General features: G+C 49.3%; 1 long non-coding RNA gene across 1 annotated transcript in view; it reads left to right on the top strand.

Moving 5' to 3' along the window:
• Nucleotides 1–2,364: 2,364 nt before the first annotated feature.
• Nucleotides 2,365–12,535, top strand: part of LOC144248464 (uncharacterized) — a 106,941-nt gene continuing 96,770 nt past the window's right edge. The window contains exons 1-2 of the long non-coding RNA XR_013341744.1: nt 2,365–2,874; nt 4,580–5,683. This is a non-coding gene — a long non-coding RNA (uncharacterized LOC144248464). The remainder of the gene's footprint in view (nt 2,875–4,579; nt 5,684–12,535) is intronic.

The raw sequence follows: 12,535 nt of genomic DNA, 5'->3' as shown, positions 1-12,535 counted from the left end.
GCCGGAGCGTGGCGTCAGTGTCGGGGCTTCAGAGGAAGGGAGCTGCAGCCGTGGCAGCGCTGGCAGGGCGGGGATCGGGCTGTGCCGCTGCATTCGGGGCGCTTCTTCTGCCCCCGGCCCGGCAGCGAAGGGTGCGGCGCGGAGCCCTGCCGGCAGTGCCGGGGCTGGCCGGGGCGGAAGGGGAGCTGGGCGCGGCTGGGCTGCCGCGGGCCCGCTGGAGCCGCGCCGGTGCGAGCCGTGCGGAGCCGAGCGGAGCTTTGGCCGGGCCGGTGGGCGGGGGAGGCGGCGCGGGCGCCGCGCCGGTGCCGGCCGGTGCCGCCGCTCCGTCCGCTCCGGGCGCGGGGCTCGGGCGCCGCCGGGGCCCCCCGGGCCCGGTGCCGGCCCCGCCGGGCCGGGGGCAGCGGGCGGGGGTCTGCCGGCGCGGCGCCGCCTCTGCCTGCCGGAGGAGCCGCTTTCCTGCCGGAGCCGCGCTGCGCCCGGGGCCGGGAGCGTGGCTCCGCATCTTCCAGCCTCCCTCGCTGCGCTGGGTCTTTAGGGTCTTATCGATGTGTTTTAAGGATTATGGAGCTGTTCTAAGAGCTCTTAGGAATATGTAGGGATTTTTTTTTTTTAAAAGGTTCTTTCGGGGCTTTTAGGGGTGTTTTAAAGTAGGGTATTTTTATTGTATTTTAAGGGCGTTCAGAGGCTATTTTTATGTTGTTGTGAAAGTTTTAAGGCGTTTTGAAGATGAGGGATTTTTTAGGGCATTTTTATGGGTTTTTAGGGTCTTTTCATGGCATCGCGGCTGAGGGGCAGCTTGAGGGGCACTGTGGGGCCTTGAGGGTGACAGAGGCTGTGCCTCAGGGGGGAACGGGGGGGGGACAGTGGCTGACACTGAGAGATGCTGAGGGGGGCAGGGGCAGCTGGAGTGTGACACAGAGAAGCTGGGGGCTGAGGGGCAGAGGAGAGGGATTAAGGGTGGCACACAGGAGCTGAGGGGCAGCTGAGAGGGGGCTTGAGGGGCAGGGGGGGGCTCGAGGGTGACAGCCAGAGCCTGAGGGCTGGGGGACAGAGGGAGGGGTCAGGGGTAAAGGGTGAGGCCTTGAGGGCTGGACAGTCCAGTGGAGATCAGGGCTACAGGGTACATCTTAGGAGGCAAGTTAGGGTACAGGTGCGGCACCCCTCACGCCACCCGTACCTCACCCTAAGCAGCCTTTTCCCTTTTCAGCCCCAACAACAGCAGCACAGCACAGCAAGCCTGACAGCGAGACCACACCGGAAGCCTCCCAGTGGGACAGGGCAGCGACCCTCGCACCAGGACAACGCCGGAACCCTCAGAGGACAACAGGACCCGCTGCTAAAAGGTAGGGATGACATCTGTGGGCTAGAGAGCAAGAGGAAGGGGTTTGGAGGCTGAGCAGGCTTCCTTGAGTGTTTTTTTTTTTTTTTTTTTTTTGCAGGGCTATTAGGAATATTTAGGGGAATTTTGAAGGCTTTCTCTGGTGACTTTTAGAGAATTGTTATACCTTCCTAATGGCTATTTTAGGATTCCTTGGTGCGTTTTTAGGGTAAGGATGAGGGTCTGACAGGATGCCCACTGAAAATGTGGAGTATTACTGGAGTGCTTGGGGAAGGTGCCAGTGGAGGGCCAGTGGGTAAGGTGCCATGATGCTGGTCTGAAGGTTGTGATTTCTGAGCAAAGCAAGGTGGTTGTGGTTAGGGTTATACGGTGGCAGATTTCTCGAGGAGAATTCCAGCACAGAGAAAATCAAGCCCCAAGCTTTGTACTGTCAGTTTGCAACACGTATTCGGCATGAAAAAAAAAACAAAAACCCTGAGTACTTGGGGGTGGGAGATTTGGACTGGGAAAAGGAAACCTGGGACCAGGCAGCCCAGGGAGATTGCAGGGCCCTGGGAATAAATGAGGGATATCTACATGGTGAAAGCAAATTCAGCAGCCCGGGTTCCTGGCGTCAGTTTGTAGGGCTCCCTTGGGGCTGTCAGGGAAGCGCAAGTTTGTGGCGGGGACAACTTCGCTCTGGGGTACATGGGCAAAAACGCCTCTCTCCGTCAAGGTCCCCACGGGCCGCCATCGTGTCGCGGACCCTCTGGACAAGTGCTGCCGCCTTGTGGGCACAGGGCGGTACTGCAGCCCCCCAGCCGGAGCCCGGCCGAAGCGGCGGGAGGGGCGAGGGGCGGGAGCGAGCGGCGAGCGGGGCGGTGTCTGTGAGTGAGGGGAGGGCTGGAGGCGGCTCCGCGGGCCGAGGGCGGCCGGGGCCGGTGCCGGCGGGCGGCGGAGGCGCGGTCGCAGCGCTCCCGGGCCGCGGCCGAGCGGCATCGGAGCAGGGCTGCGCCGCCTTTCCCGGCCCCGCGCCCCTCTCCAGACGCCGGGAGCGGCCGCGTGCCGGAAAATGCCGCCGGGGCGGCGGAGCGGGGCCCTGGCTCTGCCCGCCCCTCCTGCCGCCCTCCCTGGAATGGTTCGAGGCGTTATGGGTTTAGTGAGGTAGGAATAATTATTTTGTTCGTGCTAATTTAAGGGTGGGTTTTTTTGTTGTTGTTGTTTGTTTGTTTGTTCGGTTTTATCTTCTGTTTTGTTGTGTTTTGGGTTTTTTTTTGGGGGGGAACTAGAAAGATACCTTGTGTTCCTGGAATGTTGCATTCTACCTCTGTTGTTTTCCCAGTTAGTCTGGATCCTCTGCTTACATTTTTTCCTTCGCTTATTAGATGTCGTGGATATGCTGGCTGTTCTGATGGAGGGCAGTGATGGCTTAGATCAAGAAATTGAGTTCTCTTTAAATGAAGACGTGATTATCCAAAGAGTTCTCTGCAGTGCTGTTGTCCCTGCTGCATTAGCAGCCAGGAATATGCTGTTGCTTCAGTCTGAAAATGGAACAGGTACTGGGTTTTTTCTTACGTTTTGTGTCATTTCCAGCAGTGGAGTGAAAGTAGGAGAAGATTTTAACGAATTGCATTCATCCATACAGATCTCTTTTGTGGACCCATTTGGGCCAGTTGACTAAATCTGGCATAAAAGATAGCACAGAGATTTTAACTGTTGAAAAACTCTGAGCAGGAAGTGTTCCCACAGTGCAAGAATCCTTTGAGTCAGGGTGCTTAAATACTGTAATTCATAAGTTGTCTAGAGGAGGAGTAGAAGAAAGTTATACTAAGCTACCTTTTCAGGAAGATGAACTAAACCTCATTAGAAGTCTGTATGGACACTCATTCTGCAAATTAAAGGAGCAGGAAGGAAGGCAATTGATGGTGCTTCAATTCTCCATCAGAGGCCTAAGACGAATGTATCTTAACAGATTTCTCTTCTTAATTCAGTTAGTGTATTTTCATTTCCCTGAATGACTCCAGGTAGACAAAGGCACAAGGGAATAGTGGGTTTTGAATTGCCCAGGATACTACAGGTGGAGGTCCTCAGGAGGTGGCACGTGCTTTTTGGCTGTTGCCACAAACCATGGAGCTTTGAGCCATCCCAGGTGCCAGCAGCACCCTGAGCAGTGCTTACCAGCACCTGGCACTGGTAAACGTTCCTGGCACAAAAGATTTTCTCTCTGTGGCCGAGCTGTGTCCGTGCAGGTAGCAGGGACAGCCATGCCATGGTCAGGGTTGCTGCTGCAGCACGTCCCATTCTGTCCTGGTAGGATTCGCTGAGCGCTAGTCACAAGAAGAGTGTCTAAAGTGATTTCTAAGAGAAAAGCTGCAAGGGGTCAAACATGATCTTTCCTGTGGTTTTTGTAGCCAGATCACCGTCGGTTCCCAGCACTGAACCAGGGCAGGGTGTGCCGTAGCTTGGCTCGTCCCTGAACGGGTGCCACCGTGCCTCTCCCTTCTTTACTGCCCAAAGCTTTGTGTCCAGGCACAAGGGGAGTAGAGAAGCTTCCTGCCAGGAGATTGAGAGGCAGCCCGTGTGCTCATTCTTCTGCTCCATGAGCCTTTCCTGGCAGAGACGGGGCTGCATGGTGCTCCCTGCATTTGCAGCACTGGTACTTGCTGATAGCACAGCTTCTTCTCCCATCCTCTTGCTGGCTGCAAGGTCCTGTTACCTTCCCTCATGTTACTTTCTGGCTCTTTTCATCCCTAACTGAATTTAATTTTCCCTTGGGAGTGATCCCTGGGGTTCCGGTGCTTGCCCGTTTCTCTCTGCATGCTATAGAATTTTATTGTTCTGGGAAGACTTAAGTTTCCGCTTAAGCTAACAGGGTGATCAAAAAAATGTGTATAAAATGTCTTAGCTTTGGCCTTCTCTGCAGCAGGTGCACTGCGAAGGGAAAGAATTGTGAAAGGTATGGAGCTGCCTTCTCTGGCATACCACCAAGCCCCCATCCCCAGGCTTCTACTCTCCTGCTCTCTGGTTTCCAGTGCAGAATCAGCTGCCCATGGGTGCAGCATGGTGACAGTGCACTGGTGGCACAACTGCTCTGTGGTGTATTTCTTCCAGAAATAAAAAGGGCTAATTTCTTGTAATTTGCCAAAGAGAGGGGAATGATGGAATGAGTCTCTTGGAGGCATCTTTTCTCCCGTGGTGAGTAGACACTGTTACTTGCCTTCTGTCAGTAATTTCACAGTCTTACCCTTCATTTTGTTGCAGATGCAGAAGAAACAGCTATGTAACAAGGTGCTATGTGACGCGTGCTGTGAAATTCATTAACTTGCCACTACCTGATTATTGCAAGCAATGAAAAGGTAAAGAGATAATTGTGTTAGTAGAGCAGGGCTCAGATCACGTTATTTGATTTAAACCATTATCTGTTGTGAATCTTCTGTTACCAGTGAGCTACACGGCAGTGGCAGCAAAACTTGTGTAGCACACGGGTACGGTGATGTGCCAGATTGTGCCAGCTGTGTGGGCAGCTCTGCCCAGTGCCCCCAGTTATGGCTTTGGCATGATCCCCAAGTGGCTGGCCATGGCTGTGCTTTGGCTGAGAATGGGCATCCACCAAGAAGAAGGTGGAAGCTGTGGTGGGACAAGGCAGGTACCCAGAGAGGGAACGTGCTCTTGAGAGTGGATCCAGAGGCCTCTGGTTTGAAGTCATTAGGCAGAGCCTTGTGCTTTGATGTTTTTCTGATCCACAGGCAAAGCAAAAAGCAAGGGTACTTCCTCTGACAAGAGGAAGAGCCATAATTTAGCCTGGCTGAAATCTGTCAGAAAAGCGCTTTGCGAAATGCAGTTGTACTTGGAGTGGCTGTTGCATACAACAGATGAAATTTTGTTTGAGGAAGAGCTAAGAACTGTCAGCTGCTTGTGCTACTGGACACCAGATATCCCTAAGCCTCCCTCATTGCTAGACAAGAGTCCTCTTGCTGCATGAGCACTGCATAAACACAGTGAAGGCATGGTCTCTGCACTACGGATTGTGCAGCCTGATACATGAGAGTAGATGTATCTGGATGGACAAATGGGGAATGGCAAGAAACAAGGAGAGAAATATCACAAAAGTGATTTTATGACTGTTAAAATAATAATATATCGATGACCTGAGTGGTCAGAAGTCCCCTAGAGGGGCTTCCTTGTTGTCTTGTTGGTTGATTGTTGGGCTCCAAGAAAAAAATACTTCCCTCATTCCTTCTGTAGCACTCATGAGCCTTGTTCAGTTGAAGAGAAGAAAGCCTTGGAACAAGCAGTGAGATATTTCTCTCGTTTCTCCTCTGAACACATGAGAACAGATGTCCAGGCAGTATGAAGTTGATGCAGGTCTGCTAAAGCCCTTGTGTATAAAGGTGGAATTGGGTAATAGTTGCCTTAAAAGCTGTAGAACGTGGTTGTACATAGAGCCATGGAGATAATGTTTAAAAGAGAAGCAAGGAGAAGACTTGCTCCCTGGACATGGCTATGTGATAATATGTGGGTTAAATTAAAGCACTAGCCTGCACTGAGGGGAAAAAAAGAAATTTGTTTTAGTAGTTCCATTGCATGCAGCTGTCTATGGTTGTTGTAAGAATTCTGAACACTGTGAATTTTGCCGGAGTGTGGAGTTGCCATGTCCTTGTCAGATGATGGATGAGGCAAAGTCAGCCCTTCAGAGCCACTGCTGATGGCTAATGCTAATCCACAGATTGTTTCTGTTTGGGGAGTGCACTGGCTATAAACTCACATTTTGTATGCTAGTATTTCTTTGCTTTCTCTACACGTTGGGTTGCTGATAAAAAGGGTATTGGCTCTAGATCAAAGCAGTTACTTTCGGAGTATTTTGAATTAGCAAAGACTTTTTTATTGAAATGAAAATGTTATGTAGGAATGCGTTGCTTTCAGCTGTGTAATTTGTAATTAATTTTGGGAAGTACCCAAAGTTTTCTAGGCTTTTGCAACAAGCCAAGTGGGCTGCCTCCAGCCCAGGCTTCCAGGGTCCTGGATTCCTAAACTCACGTGTTCTGGGACTCATGGCAGCTCAGCCTCCTCAAGAGTAGTGTCAAGACAGACAGGTGATCTGCTGCTCTCTGGCTCACAGGGATGGATACTGGTGATGAAAATGGTGTTGCTACCAGAAATAGTAAAACTTTAATGTCTGCTCAGTCTATTCGTGTGTATTTCAAAAAAGGAGAGAAAATTCTTGGAGTAGATTCAGTCACCTTGGAAGGGTGCGGCACCTTGGAGGATGCTCATTAGTGATTTCAAAGGGAAGTGTCCCTGGAAGCCAATGTCAGAAATCCTCACAAGTGGGTAACAGCAGTCAGGTTAATGTTTGTGGCTCTTCAGAAGCTTTACTTGGATGTCTCTTCAAAACAGTCTGGATGCACTGAAGGAGGGCTGTGCCTTCCTTTTTTCTTTTTGAGTAGCTGCCTGAAGATAAATATAAGATGGACTTTCTTAAAACATAAATGAGAAAACACCCAAGGCTGGGTGAAAGTCTTGAATGCTCAGACTTAAAAGTCATCAATTCCCCAGCAATGTTAGATGAGCCTAAAGTGTATAGGTCAGCAGCAACTTCAGCAGGCAGCCTAAAAAACACAAGACTCTTGGGTATTAAACATGGCATCTTATTCTTTGGCAGCTCATAGGTGATCTCTGCATGGGGCTGCACATGCCTTTCTCTGCGTGTGTGTATTTGCCTGCAAGTGTAATGTGACAGTCCTAAAGCATTTGTGGATGCAGATAAACTAAGTCCAGCTCAAATGTATTCCATAAACAGCTCTTGAGGTACACTCATCTTTGTGTTGTTTCATTTGTTCAGTTCTTGGAAAGCCACAGGAGCTTATTAGACTGCTCTGGCCTATGCCCAGGGGAGTCACTTAGGTGGGAATTGGACACCTCTAGCCGTAAACCTATAAAAGGAAGAAATGCATACCGTTATTTTTGTTGGGTCTTATTGAATGAACTGGCTGCTCATCTTCTGCAGAATCCTAAGCACTGTATTTAAAGCCTCCGAGTAAGTTCCTTACTTTGAATAATTTAATATCTTTCACTGGTCCTTCTGCTTTTTCTTTTGCAGTCCCATATAAAATGTTTTATGACAGTTTAAAGAAACATCAGTCATTGGATATCTGTAGGTCAGGCAAAGACTAGCCTGCTTTTAGTGTTTTAGTGTATGGTTCTGTCTGGAAAGAAAATTCCCATTGCTGCCTATCCTTGTGCAGCCAAGGCGTTTGAAAAACTCACCAGCTGAACACAAACTATGGCTGGGTGTTTTGTCTTCCGTATCTTTTGTCTGTGCCTCATTGCCACCAGTGAACGGAAGGAGAAGACAGAGCAGCTTCTCACACTGACATAATTTGGCACTTGCTGGAGATGAAAGTGAGTAGAGCAAGATCTTTCTTTCTGAGGCAGTAACAGGGATCTGAAGTGCTGACTTCTGTCAATATGGCAATGGCAAGCTCCTCTGCCTCTCCCTCCAGTGACTGCTGTTGCTATAAGAAAAGCAAGAGGTACAGGCTTTACCAATACGCCAATGCTTTAGGATAAAATGAGGAGAGGAAAAAATAATGTGAGGCAAGGCTCTCGAGGGCTCATAACAGTACAGCCATGAACGATGGGGGTGCATCTGTCCAGCATGTGCGGAAAGGATACCAATACCTAGGGATGAACATGTAATGCATCAGGCACGGCTTCCCATGGTTGTAAACCGGTATAAAAACATTAACCTAACAGGGGTTTTTCTAACTTGGTGTATATAAGAGTGTGTGATGTACCAGTCCTGCTTTTCCCACCTCGTTCTGCCATGAGGTAATGCCTGTTTGCAAACACACCTAATACAGTCTGAGAGGGTTACTGCAAGTGAGTCCAGTGTGAATTCTCAGCCCCCTCCACTGGGCTCAAAGAGCTCTCTCAGAGGGCAAACTGCATTCTTCAAGCTTGTTCCAGGCTGCAAAGGTGTGGCTTCTGTTTCTTCCCAGCCCAGGCACATTTTCTCATTTTGCCTTTGGACTGTGGTAGAGGAACCCCCATGGGAAGGGGGCATGCAGACTTGCAGCAGATCAGGTTAGCTTAGTAAACACAGGCTTCATCAAAGCAAAATGTAGTCCCTTATTGAAGCAGTTTTGGTTCTGTTTTGAATCTATTTCCTAAAGGGTAAAAAATGGCAGAGTTGTTTGCTTGGGATGAAAGTAGCATGAGTCATCAGGGAAAACCAGGAGGAAGTACCCAAAGTTTTCTAGGCAAACAAAGCCTGGCAAATATGGACAAGTGGGCTAGAAGCAGGAGCAGGTACATTAAATTCTCAGTCTTTCCCTTGTTCCCATTTACTTGGATGCAGGGCATTTCATTAGCCAGTTGTCTCTCCACAATGCATCGGTTGCTCTCGTAATCCCTCGCAGTGAGTTTATTCAGCACTTTTATGGGACTTGAATCTCTCAAGTGGAGTCCTCCAGAAATGCTGAGCCCCGTTGGAGCTACTAGAACTTGTGCAAACAGTGTGCCCTGGCTGCAGGGATGGCCAGTGGTCTCCTGGGCTGCGTTAGACAAAGTATTGTCAGCAGGGCAGGGAGGTGGTCCTGCCCCTCTGCTCTGCGCTGCTGAGGCCACGTCTGGAGTGCTGTGTGCAGCTCTGGGCTCCTCGGGACAGGAGAGACACGGACCTCCTTGAGAGAGTCTGACAGAGCACTGTGAAGGTGGTAAAGGGACAGGAGGAAAGACTGAGAGAGCTGAGGCTGTTCAGCATGGAGAAGAGATGTCTCAGGGGCGTCTAGTTACAAATACTTGAAGAGAGAATGTAAAAAAGATGGAGCCAAACTCTTCTCAGTGGTGCTGAGTGTCAGTGGTCACAAACTGAAGCAAATGGAGGTCCTCTGAACATCAGGAAGCATTGTCTTTGAGGGTGACTGAGCAGAAGGATTGAGAACTGCATTCACCCAACTGCTAAATAGGGAAGCTGCAACCACACAAGAAGAGCTCTTTGCAAAAGTACCACAGAGATCCATCCTCTCCTCTGTTCAGAGGAATCAATAGCTGAGTTGGTTCTTTATTTCTGGAAGTTAGTTATTTTATCAGTTATTGGCAACCTTCACCTCGATTCTTAAACCATTTCTAGCACAGCTTGTTTATGCTTTAGGGCTACTGCAAAGTCCCATGCAGCAAGTTTTTACATCCCTGTTTGCTAGAAGCACCAGCATATCCTCCAAGAAAGCCTGCACTCAGCATGGCCTATTTCCTTTCTTTGCCTGTGCATTTCTCCTGCTATCGCTGTTAGCAAGAAAATGTTGGATTTAGTTAACTTTTAGGTCTGAAGCTGCATGGCTGTTTCTCTGCATTGCGTTGTCCTTGGTGTCAAGTTAGCAAAAGCTGAGAAGAATCCATTGTCACATTAATACTTGGGTGAGTTTACTCATCAGTTTGTACTGTGTGCATGTGTAAATGGAGGCCAGATGTTGCTACCAAATGGAGTCTAATACTGCTGTATAAATGCGTGTAATACTGGGGCATTTGCCCTGCAGGACTGACATGCTGGAACAAGGCGGGCACTGGGGGTGAGAGAGCCCAGTGCTTCCTCCTCCTCGTGTGCGAGTTCCTGCAGTGCTGTAAGAGCCAGAGCTGTGAGCTTTTCCTTCGAGGGCTGGGCACGGCCACGGCAGATGGAGGCACGGGAGCAGGAGGCTTCAGGACAGGGCTCTGTGGTGCAGGGAGAGCAGCAGCTCCCGAGCAGCTCTGCGCTACAGGAAGGCTCCAGCTCCTGGCAGCACTTGCTGCTCCAAGGACCACTGTGGTCTCGTCCAGAGCATGTGCTGGGTGGGCTCAGACAAGCAAACGGTGCTGTAGAGAGCTGGTGACAACTCCTGAGGCCTCTTCTCCACTAAGTAAGCCATAATGTAACTTCACTGCCATAGGTTTGTCTGTGAGCGGTCTGTGATTTTTGTCTTGAAGATCGGTGCAAATTGGATGATTGGCTGTAGAGTGTGTGCATCTGTCTCTTCTAAGGCTGATGGAGGACTGCAGATCTCCATCCAGAATGTGATCCACAGTGTAACCGGGAGCATATGCTGTGCCATTGGTGATGCATGTGGCATGGACTAGTGGCCCATTTGTCTGCAGCTTGTCCCCATATGATTTCTTGCATGCCCCGAGGCAGGGTTGGTCTGTGTTACTCGAGTTCCAGAAGGCTGCGATGCAGTGAGAGTGGCATAACAAGTAGTTCTGACCTGTAAGGGCGCTGGTTCCCAAATGCCTCCCAAGCAAGGCTGCTGCTCTCTCTTTGGCTATGCCAAGCAGCACATCTTGCTGCATATGTGGTCACCACGGTGTCCAGATTGCAGTGCACCAAAAGTCTCCACCACCAGTGCTGGCTGAATAATGTATTTTCACAACAGATATTATTCTGCATCTGCCTTGTGACTTTTAATTTCAATTTTCTCTGGGAGCGTTTGGCCAATGATTGTTATCCGGTATGTGCCAGATTATCACCATTGCCCGAGTGTTTCTTTTTGTCAGATTGAGTTTTCCTTTTCTCCAAGGAATTTGCGGCTTTTAAGCAGAAAATAGTTACATTTCTTAGCTGTTTGCCTGTGTGGTTAAAACAGGGCAATGCATGAGGCCAGGACCTCGCTTTGCTTTCAGAACTGATCCCGTCAATGCTTCCTGGCAGTGTTTCCTTTCGCACAGCACCAGGTCAGGACTGTTTCAGCATTTTGCTGGTAGTCAAGCGTGAGTCCAGCCATCCAGGTTGCCCCTGCTGTCCCCATATGGAGGATGCTCCAGCAGACTGAGGTCAGAGTGTGTTATGTGGCCGTGAGCTGAGCCATACACAGTCACTTCTTGTCTCTGGGCAGAGGACTTTGCTCCTCTGTTCCATTAAGTTACCAAGAGTGATCGTTGCTGAAATTACTCTGTTAAATAATCCAGAAGTTTGCCTTTTCCTCCTTTCTTTCCTGAGTTCAGAAGTTGGTAACCTAAGCACCCAGCCGTGCTGTGCATCCCTTAGTGCTGTGTGTGTTGCTGGCAGGGCCTGGGGCTTGGGTCCGGAAGGTCTGGCTTGTTTGTTCCCCTGGGTCTGGAGGAATACAGATTTTATTTATTTTATTATTTTTGATTTTTTTAATTTAAAAGCTATCCAGCAGTTTGTCAGTTGAAGCAGAAGACAATCCTTTGCACCGATACGTACTCATGTGCACATGCTGATCAGCTGAAGTGTTAGAGCTCAAGGTGAGTGCTCCAGCCTTTAATCAGTGACCAGTCATTGATTTAGCACATCCACAAGTTTCAGGAAGTAGTTCCTCCATTGCATCCAGCTTTTAGAGTACCTTTAGACACTAGAGATACTTTTCAATGTGTAATTGATGAGGTAAATTGATGAGGTCTCTTAATAGCATGTGCTAAAGAGAGATGTGAAAAGCAGCTGAGCAATATTGCCACTTCTGGGGGTTACAGGTGGTGGGTACTATCAGTCAGAACTGGAAAACACAGAACTGTGACCTTTTATAAGTACTGAGCGAAACACTGAGTTACTGCTGGTCAATTAAAAGCAGTTTGGGTGTTTAATAGTTGTTTCTGATGATACTCATACACAGATGAGTGAGGAGCTACTTGAGGCAATGTGTGTGCAGCTGTCCAGCCAGAACTGAAGCAGCCTCTGGTGAAGGTGAATGCAGAGAGGCTTATGTGGCAGAGGAGCTCAGCAGATGACAGGGGGCTTGTCCATAGACTGAAAGAGGAGCCCGGGATGGGTGTGGGCTATTACAAAACAGCAGATGTCACAGGGATTGAGCAAAAGTTTAAAATGGAAGGAATCAGCCATGAGAGAGTGATGGCCAGATGGAAATCCAGCTAAGGCCCTGAAGTGGAATTATGTAAGGCAAACATCAATGAGAATCAGCTGGGGAGCAAGAGCAGCCAGCAGCCAGGCTTGTTTCTGGTCTCTTGCCATAGATGAGACATGCTTTAGGGTGTGCATGATGACTAGAGGCTGTGATAGCTTTAGCTGTAGCTCTTTTGTCTCCAGCCATTGTGAATGAGTTCTGTGCTTAGTTCTCTGCTCTGGTGCATTGCAGGATTTTTAGGGTAAATATTTTTTCCATCAGTGTAACCCACCAATTGCCAACATCTCGAGGTGGCAGGATGGGGTGGTGAATATGCCATTCTTCTGCTGGTGGCTATCAGAAACTCTTAAGAGGAAAATTTCAT

Source organism: Lonchura striata, unplaced genomic scaffold (assembly GCF_046129695.1).
Source record: "Lonchura striata isolate bLonStr1 unplaced genomic scaffold, bLonStr1.mat Scaffold_145, whole genome shotgun sequence".
NCBI classification, from domain to species: Eukaryota; Metazoa; Chordata; class Aves; order Passeriformes; family Estrildidae; genus Lonchura; species Lonchura striata.
The sequence above is the reverse complement of the archived record's forward strand: the minus strand, read 5'-3'. Positions and strand labels throughout refer to the sequence as shown.